Raw genomic sequence first — 18,728 nt, forward strand, 5'->3', positions numbered from 1 at the left:
TATAATTATGTGAACTGTTAAAAGAAAACACGACAAGTAACAAAATTGGACAAATCTACTTAATATTTATTTTGATCAGCTATGCTTGTGTAAAATGAAATCTTGCTTAATGAGTGATGTTACAGAATTTATCATACTTCGTTTTTATACTCAATCAGTTTATCCCATTATTGAGAGAGTTAAAGAAATGGAAGTGCATCACGCTAAAAATGAAAGGTTCAAATAAGCAATATAAGGGATTTACGAATATTACCACTATAAATAGTTAGATTTAACGTTAAATCTGTTGTTTCAACATTATCCTATCAAAGGTTGGATATGAAATTAGGAAACGAATGCCACTCGTCCAATCTTTCAACGTTATAATTTGAAAAGTGACAAGCCAATGTAAATATTGTCTTGTAAGTTCAGAGATGTTATGCTGGGTAATTAGAATGTTATAACTACGACTATAAGCTTGTTTAATGAATATTTCCATAGCATAAAATGTCTTTACCTCAACTTCATTTGTAATTACCTTTCCGTTTAGAATTTAATTATTTTGATTATATTTCTATTTTTAGATTTTTATTTTGAAGAATAACATATGGATTTAATTTATTTTATTATAAATTATACATGTAATGAAGTAGAACATATCGATATCAAACAAATTCATCTTAGCCTCAAATGGTGCATAAGAAAGCATTGATTGTAAGTATTACCAAAATAATACTTGATTGTCTAGCTCATTGCTGTATCGTTAACTCAAGTTAATAGTGTACTGTCTATGATGGCGTATGTACAAATAGATTATAATAGTGTCAAATAAAATGTATCTCTTTCTGAGAGTGTGTCTTGGTTGAAAATACACCTAAATTTCCGTTTCGAAAGATGTGAAAACTACGAAATATACACGGCTTTGCCGTCTATACTGGCATATTTAGTATTCATGCCTTCGCAAACACGGGAAACATATGATCTTACCGGCGAATTGCCATTTGACATTGCGCCAAAGTGGACAAATGCCAGCTAACAGCTAAATGCATCATCATCGTTATCATTATACTTTCATTAATATTATTGACATACTTAGCTCTTTTCTTTAAAATCATTTCCATTTAAAGCAATAAAAAGCAGATACATTATTATGTAGAATATCTTACTGTGTCTGAATTCGAGAAAAAAATATACAAACAGCTACACTCTAAAAAAGGATTGGTCAAAATGACCAATATGTTGGTTAATATGTGTCCGACTGATAAAATTGGTCAAAAGCAACCAAATTATTGGTTCAAATCGACCAAAATTTTGGTTGATATTGACCAATTTTATCGGTCGGACACATATTAACCAACAGATTGGTCATTTTGACCAATCCTTTTTAAGAGTGTATTATCATCATAGTTATTTTTGTTGGCATATATCATCATCATCAGTATACATGTAGTTGTTATTTAAAGAAATCGTTTAAAATGATAACGTTACATATTACCAGAGTGGATAAAACACATCCAACCTCACAGACACACACGAACGGCTGTAGGCAGCGGAGGGAGGGGGCAGATGTTTCCCCAGAATTCTTTAAATAATTTCTGAAACAAAATTATCCCAAAGTGGGCACAAAGTCACTTAAGAAAATGCAAAGCGTTCCCATGACAGGCTCTGTTACTTCGCGCTCTCGCTTTGAACTTTTTTTTTCGATTTTTGTCAATGCGTCCCGCCTCCAGAAAAAAAAGTCCGCGTACGGCCATGAATACACGAAAACAAACCTTTTCCAAACTTACTGGCCCGTATTCTGAAGTCAGGTTTAAGTTAACCATGGTCTAAGTCTGCTAAAATTATGGGAAGCCAAAAGTGTCAAAATTTTTAATTAAGTTGTATGTTTCTTATGTTTACTGTGCTATTTCCTGATTCATCGATGGTGAAGACAATCATTTATTTATACTTCCTCGTCAATTATGAATGAATTGAGAGCCAAACGAGCTGAAGTATTATATCTCTACTGTTGGTGATTTATGTAAAAATTGGCTGCCCATACTTAAACCACAACTTTAAACCTAAGTTTAGGTTAAACCCGACTTCAGAATACGGCCCACTGAATTAAAACTGGTAAAAAAGGAATAATCATTTTCCGGTGTGTCATGTATGACAATGCTGAAGACATAAAATTAATGACTGGCGAAATTAAGAAATATGAATCGATAAAACTGCAATAAAGTAGTTTTATCTCTTGTTCAATATTTGCTGTTTACAGAATGACTTGGCACACTGTTTGAGGAGTGGAGACTGTAGAAAACTGGTTGAAATCGAACCATTTGGCCTGATCAATATAATGATTCACTAGGTAGGCAGTATCACCGTCCCCATTTGGCTCAGTTCTGTACCAATCTGAAATAAAGATAAAATCACAATAGCAAAATATGAGAACTGGCTACACTATTAGAACATTTACCCTTAAAATAAAAGAAGTTCCTGCGCAGCAGAGTCTCGAGAACACCTGTAATCTTACCAGATTGCGTAATCTTACATGAAATTGGTATTTGATGTATGGAATCTTACAAATTTCCTTGAATAAAACATCCTTTTTCCCTTTTTAAACAGACCTGTTCTGTCAAATTGCAGAAAGGTTCCTGTTTTATGAATTTACAGAATGATTCTATTGTTGCTTTCTGCAAAATCTTCTCTTTTTTCTGTAAAATCACATTTTTAAAAAACAGTGTATGAAGTGCCTAATGAACAGCCCTTTAGGCAAGAAAACACACTCCAAACACAGAGCAGGTGGTTGTTTCATAAAGTTGTTCGTAAGTTAAGAGCGACTTTAAGAACGACTGGTGAACCTTTCTTACGCGCTAAACCATCGTCAATGGTATATACCATTTACCAAAAGAAACGATCACCAGTCGTTCTTAAAGTCGCTCTTATCTTACGAACAGCTTTATGAAACACCCCCAGGCCTACTTGCTAAACAAACAGAGCCAAGGGAAGAAGGAACAAAATATTTGTCCTGCGAGAAGGCATGAAAGGGGTTGATTAGTGACGAAGGTTACAAAGTGTCAGACTTACTCCTGTAATTTGAAATTGTCCCGTTCGCGTCTGTCTCACATATCCACACCCCCTCTGTCTGCCTGTCATTGCAATTGATCCAAATCCTTCCCGCTCCATCCGCGCCGGGAAATCGTTGGGCCATTTCATCGGCTTCGTCTTGACTCTCTGGAAGAAGCATCGACGGTTGCCGATTGACGGTCTCGCCATGAAACTGCACTGTCAGAGAGCTGCACGCTTGAATAGCCATTCCCCATGTTCTGTTTTGAGACAGGTATACGTAGCACTTGTTTCCGTAGTAAAACCAATCTTTAGGACAGATAGCTGCAAACATGAAAAATTTGGACAGAAAATTGTCATAAATAAACCACCCTGTTCACGTCTATCGACGTCAATAATGTATCTGACTCAGGGGAGTTTGGGAACTGGATTTTAACCTCATGAAATGGGGGGGGGGGGGGGGTTGAGAACTGACGCCTGAAAATGCTTAGCCTGTAAACGGGGGGAAAACGGGTTGCTCAATCTTGGGAACAGCGTAAAGAGAGCGTCCAAAGGGCTTCATATACCCATTCTTACATCATACTTGAGTGCCCCGGCCTCCCCCACAGGATATGTAAAATGACTTAAAAGTGACTTTTCAATTGCTTTTCACTCCCTTGGTAGTGTCTTGTGAATTTGTGGTTATATATATTTCAAATATCATGAAGGGATTTAAGATTTCAAACAAGAGATATTTTCTCTTAATCTAGCGAATTTATTCTGATATTTTATTCATTTTTTATAGGGAGCAAATCTTTTTCTCAATTGCACACTTACAAAATTCACAGTGCGTTCCAGTGTGTCCTGCGTTACATGTGCACTTATACACCGACGGTGCTGTGGTCGAGCAAGTACCTCCATTTCTACAAGGTTTGAAGAAACAGGCATCAAGGCCTAGAATAGAAAGAGCAAAATAGAATAAAAAATAACCCTTTTTTGTTTGGCGATGGGTGAATGGCATGCATGCTCTCATTGGACCTCAAGATCGAATTTTCTTTTGAACTCTTCTTGGATAAACAGGGGCGGATCCAGCCTTCGCCAATAGGAAGGGTTGGGGTGCCCGGATTTTTTTCAGCCACATTTTCCCGATCGGCCGCTCGAAGATGATTTCTGTTTGTTTCTTTGAAGGGGGTGGTCCTATAAGTCACTTCTTAGCTTTATTCTATAAATCAACACAAACATATAATATCATAAACCTTATTTATGATGCGAGCGCCAAGCGCGAGCAATTTTTTTTTGAAATGTATTATTTTGTCCTAAAATTTGAACATTCTGGGCAAAATTTTTATCCTGAAAAAGATGTGCACTAAATGAAAACTAAAAATGCGAAGCGCGAGCTGAAATTTTTGATACACGTTTTAAACTGATCGAAAAGGTAGGCCTACCTGTTAAAGACTGCTTGCAGTTAGCCAAAAAGACGTTAAATATTTCAAAAATCAAATAATGCGAGCGCGAGCTGAAAAAAATTGACATTTCTACATAAAGAATGGAAAATTTTAATCAGTTTTTTAATCGTGAACAGGATAGATATATAACTAAACAATTGATACGAGCGCAAAGCGCGAGCGGAAAAAGTCTGGATATTGACCTAGAACGGGACACTCTATTCATGTTTTGTAAATCATGAAAAGGATGAGAAATAGGGGACCTTCCTACATTAATAATTCGAGCACAAAGAGCGAGCAGAAAAAATGTTGATATTGTGATCTGAAACTGGATAACTGAATGAACATGCGCGCGTGTCTCTCAGATTTAGACCTAGAATCTAGGCATTCTAAATACATCTTTTATCATGAAAATAAAAGCGAGCGCGAAGCGCGAGCTTAAAATATTTGATATTCCGATCTGAAAAAGGGATCAATTTCAGCTTTATATTTCAAGCACTTTGTAGGAAAATAAAGGTGGATATAAATCGCACTTTATAAAGAGCTGATATTTTTCATTATTATTACTTTGAGACATAGGACCGGGACATCCTACATGTTATCATATGAATATGATGACTATCTTCCTATTCCTCTTGCTAAGCGCGAGATTATACAAAGGGACAATTTAATTATTAAATTGATATCTTATTTTATTAATGCATAATGAGGGCGCGGAATCTGATGATATTATGGCCTCAAAACTGTACATTTCAAGCACTTTTATCATTATGAACAGGATGCATCAGTAATCAGTGATATATTTATTATTAATGCGAGCGCAAATCGCGAGCCAAAATTTTTGATAAACTGTTATGAAAAGGGAATTTAAGTAGTTTGTTATATAATCAATATTGAGACATACATAACCCGCCAATCAAAATGCAAGCATGGCAGCGCTAGCTGATACGTTTTGACAATCAGACCTGAAAAGGGATATTTTGAAAACTTTATGGAATACATGAAAATAGTAGGTACCTGATGAATCAAAATTCGCGAGCGCGCAGCGCGAGCAGAAAATGTTATTATTCAGACCATAAAACTGACATTTTTACAGAACACTTTTTAAAAATCAATTTGTAAATCACACAAAATAATAAAAGTTCGATTTCCGAGGAGAAATATGTTTTGTATATTGACTTCCAAAACTAGATATTTAAGCTCCATGTTGAACAAAATATGTGAATCCCCTAACAGGCAATGCGAGCGCGGAGCGCGAGCGAAAATTTTATATAGTGACACAAAAGATATTTTTCCAAGTCCTCCTCTCATCTTATTTTATTCACTCGTCTTCCTCCTTTTCTTTTTTTATCCTTTCTTTTCCTTCCTTTTTCTCCTTTCTTTTTCCTTTTTTTTGCTCCGCCAATAGAGGGGCCCGGGCCCCTCGGGCACCCCTGGTTCCGCCTATGGATAAAGCAATTTTCAGGAAAAATCTCCAAAATCTCTTACTACGTTAACCTGCCTACCCCCACCCCCTTGTGCTGTTACCTGTTCTTTCTCTTATTTTAGTTTTTCTTTCTCTCTTTCTTTCTTTTTTTTCTTTCTTTCTTCCCATTATATTTTGTTGTTAATCTTTTATCATGATCTGAAGGTACAATGAAAATTGCTTGTGGGGCGTCGTGGCCTAGCGGTTACGACTCTCGTCTTTCAATCAGAGGGACGTGGATTCGAATCCCAGCCATGGTGTGTTTTTCCCTCAGCAAGAAATTTACACACATTGTGCTGCAATGAAGGAATCAGGGCGTTTTTATCATTCTATAAATGATATTAACAATTTCAATCAATTTCAGCGGAAATAGGAATTAATATGTAATTGGTTATTCTTAACAAAGGGGATTGATTATAACTAATGAAAACCTTGATTAGACAAAACCTACTTGGTTGACTGGTATTTGGCTGAAATATGGTGGTCCAAGCTTCTGTAGAATTCGATGTGATGGTCGAGGACATTTGTGACGTATAATTCGTTACAATCGCTGTATAGGATGAGAGATTAAACAGAATGAATTTTCAATCGCTTTTCACTCCTGTCTTCTGAATTTATAGTTAACATATATTTCAAATTATGAAGGGATTAAAGTTACCAAACAAGACAAATTCTCTCTTAATCTAGTGAATTTTATACGAGATTTTATTCACTTTCTTTTTTCTCAATTGCATACTAATTTGCAGTGCGTTCCAGTGTGTCCTGCGTTACATGTGCACTCATACACAGAGGGTGCTGTGCTCGAGCCAGTACCTCCATTTCTACAAGGCTTGACAGAAACAGGCATCAAGGCCTAGAGCAGAAAGAGCAACATAGAATAAAATATGACCCTTTTTGGCATGTGCGCTCTCATAGTACCTCAAGATCGAATTTCCTTTTGAACTCTTCTTGGATAATAAAAGTAATTTTCAGGAAAAATCTCCCAAGATCTCTCAACTACGTTAACCTGCCTACCCCACCCCTTGTGCTGTTACCTGTTCTTTCTCTTATTTTAGTTTCTCTTTCTTTCTTTCTTTCTTTCCATTATATTTTGTTGTTCATCTTTGATCATGATCTGAAGGTACAATGAAAATTACTTGTGTGGGTGTCGTGATCTAGTGGGTAAGACTCTTATCTTTCAATCAGAGTGTCGTGGGTTCGAATCCTAGCCATGGCGTATTTTCCTTCAGCAAGAAATTTACCCACAGGTGAATGGTTATTTGGTAGGATGAATTCTTTGACGTTGTTGGAGAGCAGAATATTCAACATAATTATAATATGATACTGTAAAGCGCTTTGAGCATGTTTACATGGAAAAGCGCTATATAAATATTAAATGTATGTATGTATGTATGTTTCAAAACGTATATATATGCACATTGTAACAGTGCTGTGTATAGATGGACATTATATATTTTATCATGTCGTGTAAATTTCACCCAATTCAGGTTTGTTGGCTGCCATGTGGTTAATATTAAATACCTTTTCAAGTTCAAAGTGGCGAGAATAAACAATCACAATATCGTGTATACCGTCACAGATAAATTAGATAAAACTGAATGTTGAGAATCGATGTGGAAAATTCCATGAGTTAGATTTCTCCAATACGGCCTTAATCTTACAAATCTTGAAAAGAATATCACATTCAAGCAACGCAGACCCAGAGCTTGATGATAATTGATAAAACCGTTGATATTCTTTTTTTTTACCCAAAATGTTTTCATTTTTTCAGTAATATTTGCAGACGGATTCGGGGCGTTTTTTATAATTCTATAAATGATACTTATTAACAATTTCAATCAATTTCAGCGGAAAAATAGGAATTAACATGTAATTGGGTATCCTTGGACAAAGGGGATTGATTATAACTACTTTGAAACTGTCTGGGATTAATGATAATGAAAACCTTGATTAGACAAAACCTACTTGGTTGACTGATGTTAGGGTTAAATGTGGTGGTCCAAGCTTCTGTAGAATTCGATGTGAGGGTCGAGGACACTTGTGACGTATAATTTGTTACAATCGCTGTATAGGATGAGAGATATCACATTGAATGTAAAATTAATTTTAATAACTTATTTTGGTTGTTCAGTCCTTCTTTAAAACACCCGCAAATCGGTCACAAACTAATCAGTTACAGGCCTAAAATCGCACCATGTAATATTTACCCCATTTACTGTAGAAACGCTGTTTAAAATGTTAAGCACCTTGTTTAAGCCCGTCACTCTAACAACTATTTTTTTTTATTTTAAACAACTGTTAAACATTTAAAATCAACTTGTTGAAAATTTTAAACTGCTCTTCATGTTGTCTAAAAGTTTAAATAGCAATTAAATTTAAGCCCGTCTTTCTAACATCAATTAGTTTTTAACGATTGTTTAGGCCTATATACTTCCCCCCAAAAATCTAAAACTTCAACTTGTTTAAAAGATCAAACAGATTGCCTAAAAGATAAGCAATATATATAGTTGCCATAGTGATGGGCTTTAAATTTCAAAGCAGCCTTTTTACAGTGTACAAGCTAATGTTCAATCCAAACAATGTAAGGATATATAAGGACATTCGTCTTGAACCTTAATGGGGGGGGGGGCGGTAACACAAAACTTAGCATTAATTGTAGAACATTCTTTTAACGATTGATTACTTTGAGTACAATGTACAATTATTCATGAAAATCAAGCGTAAGATTAATCACTAACCCTGGACTTACTTGGTAGAGTGGTTTGTGGTTTGGGAGAGGTTGTCTTGGGTTCTGGAGAAGAAGTTGATGCGTTGGTGTTAACATTCTGTCTTCTAGTCATGGTAGTCGTCACAGAACGAGGAAGAGTGGCTGCAAAATAGAGAGAGAGATTTCCCCCTCTCAAATATGGTGAATATACACTGTAAAAACTGCAGTGTTAAAACTGACACCAATTGTTAATAGAGGACCACACCCTGAGGTGTTAAAATTACACCCTAGAGATTAAACATAACACCAAAGAGTGTAAATGTAACAACAAAAGGTGTTGTAATAACACCTATAGGTGTAAAACTAACACCACCAATTTAACACCGGTGTAAAATAACTGGTGTGGTCCTCTATGTACACCGGTTAACACCACAGTTTTTGCTGTGTAATATGACTTAGAGTAGGCCCTATACAAACATAAAGAAGTGGCGTGCTCTTATCGCCGTTTATCAACAATTCATTTATTTCACATCTCTATAACAAATACGATACTGTATTGGGGGGTCAATCCAATGATTCCTAAATAAAGTTAAATAAGAATGAAAATTACATAAGGTAATGAATGGGATGTGAGGAAGAAGCAAACAGCCAATATGCCTATCTACGCTACTCCCTGATTCATATTCATTACTGAAAATCTTCCAATTAACTACTTTGAATTTCCTTACATAGCATAAGTGCTAAGAACAGGAAAACCCATCGATAACCATCGAAAACCCATCGATCTCACAACCGGGAGGTCGGGGGTTCAAACCCCGGCCGCGTCAGACCAACAGACGTTAAAAGATGGGAGTTGCTGCTACCCTGTTTGGCGTTCAACAATAAAGGGATAGAGCCTCGTCGATCTGGCGCTGCACAGCGGCTGCCGGGCCCACGATCAATTGGTCAAAACAAATTTTCGGAGTATTTCATTTCTGGTGTCTATTTCGAACAATAAAATATGGATTTTTTTTAAATTGTGCAAGAATGCACAATTTATTGTAATTTTTCTTAGCCCTTTTCGGTAAAACAAAGTGCCCCTCCCCTCCAAACTTGTACTTGTATCACCCTCAGTTTGTATTAGTTAATGCATTATTATTGTTGTAATTTTTATTCTGTTTTCTCATATACGTTGATTTTTGTTTTAAAGAACATTAGTATCTAACATGTATGTGTTTTTCATCCCGTGTAGTGATGCTGTCCAGACCTCCCATATAGATCCGTACACAAGTCCACACTTTTCTGGTAAAGATGACAAGATTCTTGTCAAATCAAAACATTTAATTATCACCTACCAGAATTTTCTGCTGGACTATGGCATTTGAAACCGATCATAGTCTCCTCACACCAGCCGTTTTCACATGGATTACTATGACAATCTGTAAAAAAAAATCACGTATGTACGTGTTGGCCTATAGTCTCTAGTTCAATTTCTTAAAGTGATAGATTCAATTCCACAAAAATTCTTTATTTCATTTCCATCCAAAAAAGTTATATGAATGAGATTAAATTGAATTTCTTAAAATTTTAAAAAGCAGTAAACAATAGAGCATACGGAAATGAAAATGAGGGGATACAATAATGCAATGCTTGTAAAGTGTGGATCCCCTTGAAAATTAAAAAATGGATATTTAATATCGTTAAGTTTTAAATACGGAAAGAGAGGAAAGAGAACGTGGAAAAATCAAGCTACATTTTTTTCTAATGGAAATCATTTGCATTCTAGTCGTTTTTCAATGAATATTGTTTTTTTATTGAAATTTATTGACATGCAAATATTAATTGGGTTCAGTTGAAGAAATTAATACTTATTGTGGCCACAAGCATGAAAAGTATCTGACATTCGAGTCGATTCTGACCCCCGGCCTGAGGACCAATCTAACCCCAGGGACCAACTCCTGACCCTCGGGGTCCAATCTTACCCCTGAGGAACAATCTGACACCACGGACTAATCTCACCCCTGGGGTCCAATGACCCCCCCCCCCTCCGGATCTATTTTACAACTGGCCCCGGGAACACCACAGGGAGCAATCTGGCCAAAATATCCCCAGGGGACCACTTACATTGACGAGTGGATACCATGCGCGACCCCCCCCCAAAAAAAAAAAACGTAAAAAGGATGTCTTTTTCAAGATAGGGCACGTTACGTACGTAACGTGATAAAGGTGTCAAAAACACAAAAATAATGAAAAAAATGTATCTATTTCGCCAGGTTAGTTACGTGTTTAGGGTCAAATTTGCGGGGATGATAAAACAAAATTAAAATGTTATATAAAGGATGTCCTTTTTGCCCCAACACTACGTGTTTGGAGTCCGATCTGCACGAGGAAGGTGGAAGGTGGGGTCGTACTAAACCAAATGATGTGTATGAAAAGGTAAAACCAACGACCGAAGGACCCGTGACAAAATATTCCTGTACTTGTTTAGGGGTTCATTTCAGGGAATACTTGCCAAGAGTGTCGTTTTGTTTCCAATACTTGTTAAGGGTTTCACACGCCAATACGTGTTAAGGGATGCATTTTCAAAATATAGAAAATACGTGTTTAGGGTGCTTTTCGAGACCCCATGGTCGCGCATGGTATCCTCTTGTTTGTTTGTTTGCTTGAAATTTATTTCTGCGTTCAACATGTTCAACATAATACAACATAATCAATTATTACATAGATTTTACATATATATACATTTTAGACACACGTATCATTTACAATCTCTTTCTGAATATAAAAAAAGCATATGAAAATATTATTTAACTCAATTTCAGAACGCAGGAGACCGTCGTCATGAGCGACCTGCTTGATGTTGACGACGGCCTCAAGGTAAAAAAAGCGACATGTAAAACTTACACATTTTTTAACAAGAGGTCATGAGGGTGTAGTGCAAGTGCATGTGTAGTGCAAGTGCAAGTGTAGTGCAATTACATTAGAAGAGGAGGGGTCAAAATTCATCATTAAAAAAAAATACAAGTATAGTCAATGTGGCGGATTTGAATACAATGATAATAGGTTGCGCTTCATAGTGGCTTTAAAGGAATAAAGTGAGGAACACATTTTTGTAGTTTCGGGTAAATTATTCCATAAGTCGGGGCCATGGTGTCTAATTGATTTATGAGTTATTAATAACTTTGGGTTTGTTAGGTGAAAATTTCCAGAAATACGGGTAGGGTATGTGTGAATTGTACTGTTTAGATTAAATAAATTTTGAAATGAGGAGGGAAGTTGATGTTTTTTGTATTTGAACATAAAAACTGCAACTTGCATGACATTCAAATCAGAAACCTTCAATGTTTTGAGCTTACAGAATAGTGGATCAGAATGAGAAAAATAAGACGATCCTGTACAGATACGAAGAGCTCGCTTTTGTAAGGTGAGAATAGGGTTGAGTTTGGTAGTTCCACAATTGGCCCAAACAATATTACAATATGTTATGTAAGGAAGTACTAGTGTATTGTATAGTAAAAACAGAGTTACTCGTGGTAACATAAACTTTAACTTATTAATAATTCCCACGCCTCGAGAAATACATAGTGTAACATGATTTATGTGATTATTCCAAGTTAAATTCTCGTCAATAATGACACCCAGGAATTTCGAACTCTTCGTTTCTTCGATTGTATTGTTGTCAATGTTAATATTAATTGGATTATTATTCACATGGATATTGTTATGCTTGAAATGTATAAAATGGGTTTTCTGAATATTGAGAGAAAGTTTATTGCATTTGAACCATTTCGAAATTTTTATTAGTTCGGCATTCAAGATATTTTCTAGAGACTTAAGGCTCTTATGAGAATAAAATATGTTAGTGTCATCTGCAAATAGGACAAAAGATAACAGTGATGATGTATTGATTATGTCATTGACGTATAATAAAAACAGAAGTGGACCCAGGATAGATCCCTGGGGGACACCACATTTGATTGGAAGAGACCGTGAGTTAATACCATTAAAAGTCACATACTGTTTTCGATTGCTTAAATAACTTTTAAACCATACGAGCGCCGAGCCCCGAACACCAAAGGAATACAATTTCGAAAACAATATATCATGATTAAGAGTGTCGAACGCTTTACTAAGGTCTAAGAAAATACCAATAATGTGTTCTTTTTTGGCCATGGCTTCTGTAATTTTATCATATATCTGAACCAGAGCTAGATCCGTGGAATGATTTTTTCGAAAACCATACTGGTTTGGATTTAATATTTTATGGAAGTTTAGAAAATTATATAATCTATTATAAACAATTTTTTCTAAAATTTTTGATATACTAGGGAGAATGGAAATAGGACGGTAATTAGTGATTTCATGTTGGTCATCTTTTTTGAAAATTGGGGTTACTTTGGCTATTTTTAACAAGTCTGGGAAAATACCGGATTGTAAAGACTGGTTAAATATGTGTGTTAGTGGATCAGCAATGAAATGGATTATTTCCTTTAAAAGTGAAGTGTTAATGTTATCATGACCTTTGGATTTCGAAGAATTTAATGATTTAGCAATATTAATGATTTCATTCGGGTTTGTCGGTCTTAAAAATAAAGAGTCTTGAATCGGTTCTGAAAAGAATTCAGTAAAATGAGCATTATTCGGAGTAGCAATTTGGGTGGCAAGTTGAGGACCAATATTAGTGAAGAAAGAATTAAAGCTATCTGCATAGTTGTTAGAATCTGTGATTTTGTTACCATTGAAAGTAAGGTTATCTTTAGGTATAGTCTCGTTTTTTGTTCCCATAATTTCTTTTATAACTTTCCATGTAGCTCCTGAGTTGGATTTTACCTTTTGTAATTTGTTTGAGAAATGTACCTTGCGAGAAAAACGAATTAACTTTGTTAATTTGTTACGATACGTTTTGTACACAACTAGACTTGTATCCGTAGGGTTTTTCAAATGTTGTTTATAAAGTCGGTTTCTTGTTTTTATAGATTTAAGTATACCTTTCGTTATCCATGGGTTCATGGGTGTATTACGTTTACGTTTATTTCTTACAAGTGGAATGTTTTTATTGTAATAGAATTGTAGCTTTGAATTAAAATTTTCATATGCAGTATTCACATCATTTGTATTTAGGATATCATTCCATTCTTCGAATAATAAATCTTGTTTTAACATTTCAATATTACGAGGGGTTTCTTTCCGATACATCAAATGCTGTGGTGGTTTAAAACGAGTCAATGATTTTCCACACACAGTAAATATAGGCAAGTGATCAGATACTTCGGAATACAGCAATCCTCCAGTTATCTTTTTGTCGTGTATATTAGAAAATATGTTATCAATTAAGGTTGAGGAGTGAATGTTAATTCTAGTTGGTCTGTTAATGAAAGAATAAAATCCAAATGAATTCATCAGTTGCAGAAACCTATTAGAGAGATTGTTCTGATGCAATGGAAGAAAGTTGACATTAAAATCACCGAGAAAATATATCTGCTTATTTTCGTTTGCTAATTTGCTAACGCATTGCTCGAAATTATCATAAAATAGATCAAAGTGAGTATCAGGAGCTCTATATATTACACCTAAAATTAAGTTTTTGCATTGAAGATTGTCAATTTCAATAAAGAGAACTTCTGTTTGATCAAATTTAATATCATTTCGAATTTTGAAATTTAAATGATTGGCTACATAAAATGCGACGCCACCGCCTCTCTTTCCTATACGATCAGCTCTGACTAAATTATAGTTAGGTAAATTAAACAATGGTGGGGAAGATTGGTGTAACCAAGTTTCACTTATTCCAATTGCAGTGAATCTAAAATGTTTCAATGAATCGAGAAGATTTTGAAGATCATCAAAATTCCTATTTAAGCTTCTGGCATTGATATGCAATAATTTAACATCTTCTATATCATCTTGAAATGTTTCACTGAATTCAGTAGGAGTATAATATTTGCTCTCAAAAGGATATTCATTTGTAGCGTTGTAAAAAATAAAAGGATTGTTATTCATCGCCATGATAAATTATTGAAACCCCAGAAGGGAAATGCAGATAAGAAAACATGTGTAGGTGCTTGTGCAGTTGCGTGCAGGTGCATATGCGAATATGAAAAGCAAGAAAGAGTTATCTGTGAATGGATAACACCTGTCATGACCCACATAGGACGAGCTTGACTGAGCGGAGCCCAACCGTTATCAACATAGAAATAACATTAAATGGGAATGGCTGTACATTCCTATACCAGATTTCAGAAGTAAAAAAAAAAGGAAAGCGTGAAAGAAAAAAAAAAAATCATAAATAAAATAAAGAGTGAATAAACCATCCCCGCTGTGTGTTTAAGAACAAAATAAAAGAAAACTCAGTCAGATTAGGACAAACTGAGCAATCGCGTGTGTCATAACGCACACAACATACTACGCATAGGTATAGCCTATACTGGACAAAACACCGGTTAATAAATAGGTGATCTGTCATAAGGGAAAAACTGCTCTCATCTAGCGGATGGATAGATTGAATGGGTGCAATGTAGGTTATGGTACATGAGTGATTATGTATGAGAGTATTATTCTGCGAGTGTTACATAATAGGTATTTCCACCTGCTTGGATATTGCTAAGTTTTGCTAACAATAACATTCAAGATTGAAAAAGAGAAGTGAATGGTGAACTTGCACGAATACGCAAGGAAGGGTATTTCATGATGTATACAAGATTGAGACAATTAAATTTGTCATGAATGGTTTACGAATACATCACTGAGAAAGCAAACGTTATTTTGAAAAGATTTGAATAACAAAGAGCAGCTACAAGAAAAGAGCATCCCTTGACGTTTGAGTGTACAGTAGCTTGCTTAGCAGTTGATAGCTATAACAAAAACGAGAATTTGAATACATGATCATCATGAAACGTATTTGTTAAGGTAGTCTATAACCCTATGGTTGAAAAAGGAGAAGAGAATACGATTGCAGTTGTACATCTGTACATGATCAGTTGCATGAGGGGAATGTTACCAGCATCAGAATGGGGGGGGGGGGGTGAGTGAACATGGCTACATAACTGTAATATTATACATAGTGGAACAAGAGTTGATTTTCGTAAATGCTCTTCTATAAAAATGATACATGTGTGTACATGCTGCTGAGCTCTCGATAGAGGAGATAAACTTTGTATAATCAAAAAAGGAGATTGACCATCTTGCAGTATTCGCATGAGATATGGAATACAAATAGTAAACATTCAAATTCCATATATGTAAATATAAGTATGTCAAAGTATGAAGTAGCATATAAGCAGTCAATATCCCTGTTCAGTAAATGTGTAATATGGGATACAAGCTTCGAATTTTCAGTTTCCATATATGTAAACACATGTTGCGGAATGCATGAATGGTCAATATCCTTTTTAGGGATTCACAATCATGTAAATATGTGATATTGAACACAAACCATGTAAACAGTCAATACTCAATGTTAATGGAAGTGCCCCCCCCCCGGAAAAATATCTTAATCAATGTCGATCAGCAGAATGGAAAATAATGTTCAAGACTGAACATGCGTCTTTAACTTACCTGGGATTCGACATATTCGTTTTCCTGACAGACGCTTCTTGGGTTGGTTCTCGCATCCGTGTCTCTGTGTTAGGTAAGCTGGAATGATCTTCGGGATAGTTGGCCTCATCTCACCATCTTCACCAAGCATTCCTGGACAGATCTCAAACATTGGTATGGTGTAGTTGAGATCGAAGCCATCGCTGCATGGTTCATTCCCTCTGGTTGTCATGGCAATATGTGTCATTTCTACAAATGTGGTAAGTTATTTAACAGTGGAAATGACACATTTAGTATGTTTCCATTAATGTGTATATAGACATACACTGATAAAAACCCAGAAGATTTGCACAAACCAATAGCACAATCATTCTGTAAATTCATAAAACAGGATTTTTTTTTCTGCAATCTAACAGACAGGGGTCCGTTACAGAAAGAGTTTCGTTTAAACGCAAGTCAAAAAATCAATCGCAAGTCTCTAATGCGCGTTGTTGATTGGTTGAAAATCAAGTTGCGCATGATTTTTTAGAGTTGCGATTTTTTTAAAAGGGGGAAAAGGGTGTTTTATTCAAGGAAATTTGTATGATTCCATAAACCATGTACACCAAAATAATAGAAATTTCCTGTAGGATTACACAATCTGGTAAGATTACAGGTGTTCTCGAGACTCTGTTGCAGGAACTTCTTTTATTTTAAGGATAACAATGTACAATGGTACTTACCAGTGTTCATTCTATTTTATCATTCATTGGAGTTTTCTACTTTAACGGCTATTTTCAAGAGGCCCTCAGAAACTTTTAGATAGTGATCCACAAACAGATATAGATATATAGTTCCTTTAAAATTGTCATTAGCTTATTACCATATATGATCTGACTGGCCTGTCCACATGTGGTGTTAGAAAACTTACCTGTTATAAGTAAAATAGTCAAGGTGAACCTTGCCAATGAAAAAGTATTCTTCATGGTTAAATAAAATTACTTGATCGGTTAAATATAACAAAATGTCGCGACTTTATACTCGACTGCTTTGCGGGACAGAATGATAATTCCTCCGTATCGTCGTTATCGGACAATATTCTGAGAACAACTATAAAGTTGTGCAATGTACAAGAAGACACGGTCATTAACGGGCCAGATACATCTACAACAACTATCACTAGTTGAGCCCCCTCTCTCACACTCTGGCGAATATTGAAGAGATGGAAAGCTGTAACGTCGTTATTGCCTTGATTATCCTTGGTAAGATGATGACATTGAGCATTACTATATGAAAGCTTAATATTCCACGACAATGATTTCTCTTCGTATACAATTCACGTCCCGCAGACCGCTGTTAAAATGCGCAGTACGGTGAAGAAAATACAACTAATTTCCCTATATTCATTATATCATTCTTAAAAGATAAGGTCTACGAACAACAGATAGAGAGAGAAGGGAAAAAATGACAAGAGAAAATGATGATTACTTATTACTTAAGGATAAAGCGTTCATGAAAGCGTAAAGCATTAATATATTGTTTTGAATCAAGTCTCGTCGGAAATATGTTGTACGTACGACCAGTGGCGAATCTAGCGGAGGGGGCACAGTCGGCCCGTGTTACCTTTTGACAGCCATAATCAAAATTGGTAATGTAAATATACTGTTTTTACTCAAGCGTCCCCCCCCCTCCCCCACTTTGAAAGTGAGTACTTTTTTGTGCTTGTCAAATTTTCATCGGGAAAATGTGCACCCCGGCCCCCTGGAAAATCCTGGATCCATGCACCCCTGCGTACGACCAATCAGGAAACTAAACCTATCGTATCCAATATCATCATAAAAAATGGAGATGATTTACTAATTGGATTTGCCTTCGGAAACTCAAACCACACTCTTTTGTGTTCCGTCATACTGCATACTGACTTTCCTGTATATTTCTCGTTATCTTTTATTGGCCCTGTTGTCAATAAATTTATCCCGTGTTTTTTTTATATCTATCTATTGTTCTACTCTCTCCCTTCTCGTTGTTACTATTCTCTTGACATTACACTTCCCACATATTCGCTCTTATCTATCTATCTGTCTATCTATCTATCTTTCTATCTTTCTTTCTTTCTTTTCTTTATTTTCAATCTATCTATCTATCTATCTATCTTTCTTGTTTTTTTTCTATCTATCTATCTATCTATCTATCTATCTATCTGTCTGTCTGTCTGTCTAATCATATACTGTACATTTTTCTCTCCTTCTTTCTTTTCTTTTCCTTTCTTTCTTTCTTTCTTTGAATCCTTCCTTCCTTCCTTCCTTCTTTCCTTCCTTCTTTCTTTCTTTCTTTCTTTCTTTCATCTTCCGCCTTTATTTGTTTCTTTATCGCCTTCCTTCTACCACCATCTTTTCTGTTATTGCATTATATATATATATTGGTTTAAAATCATTCGATACTTTGCTTTAGGATCGAGTCCAACTGGGCACCAAGTTTATTTTAGTCATCAAATTTTCGTTTAACAATTTACAACGATTGCCACGACTGACCTCAAGATCTCTTACGATCCCCGCGATAACTTCTATAGACCGCGCTGTCAATCGTGGCAGTGGGAACAAGCTATAAGACCTCGTTC

Source organism: Lytechinus variegatus, chromosome 16 (assembly GCF_018143015.1).
Source record: "Lytechinus variegatus isolate NC3 chromosome 16, Lvar_3.0, whole genome shotgun sequence".
Taxonomy (NCBI): Eukaryota; Metazoa; Echinodermata; class Echinoidea; order Temnopleuroida; family Toxopneustidae; genus Lytechinus; species Lytechinus variegatus.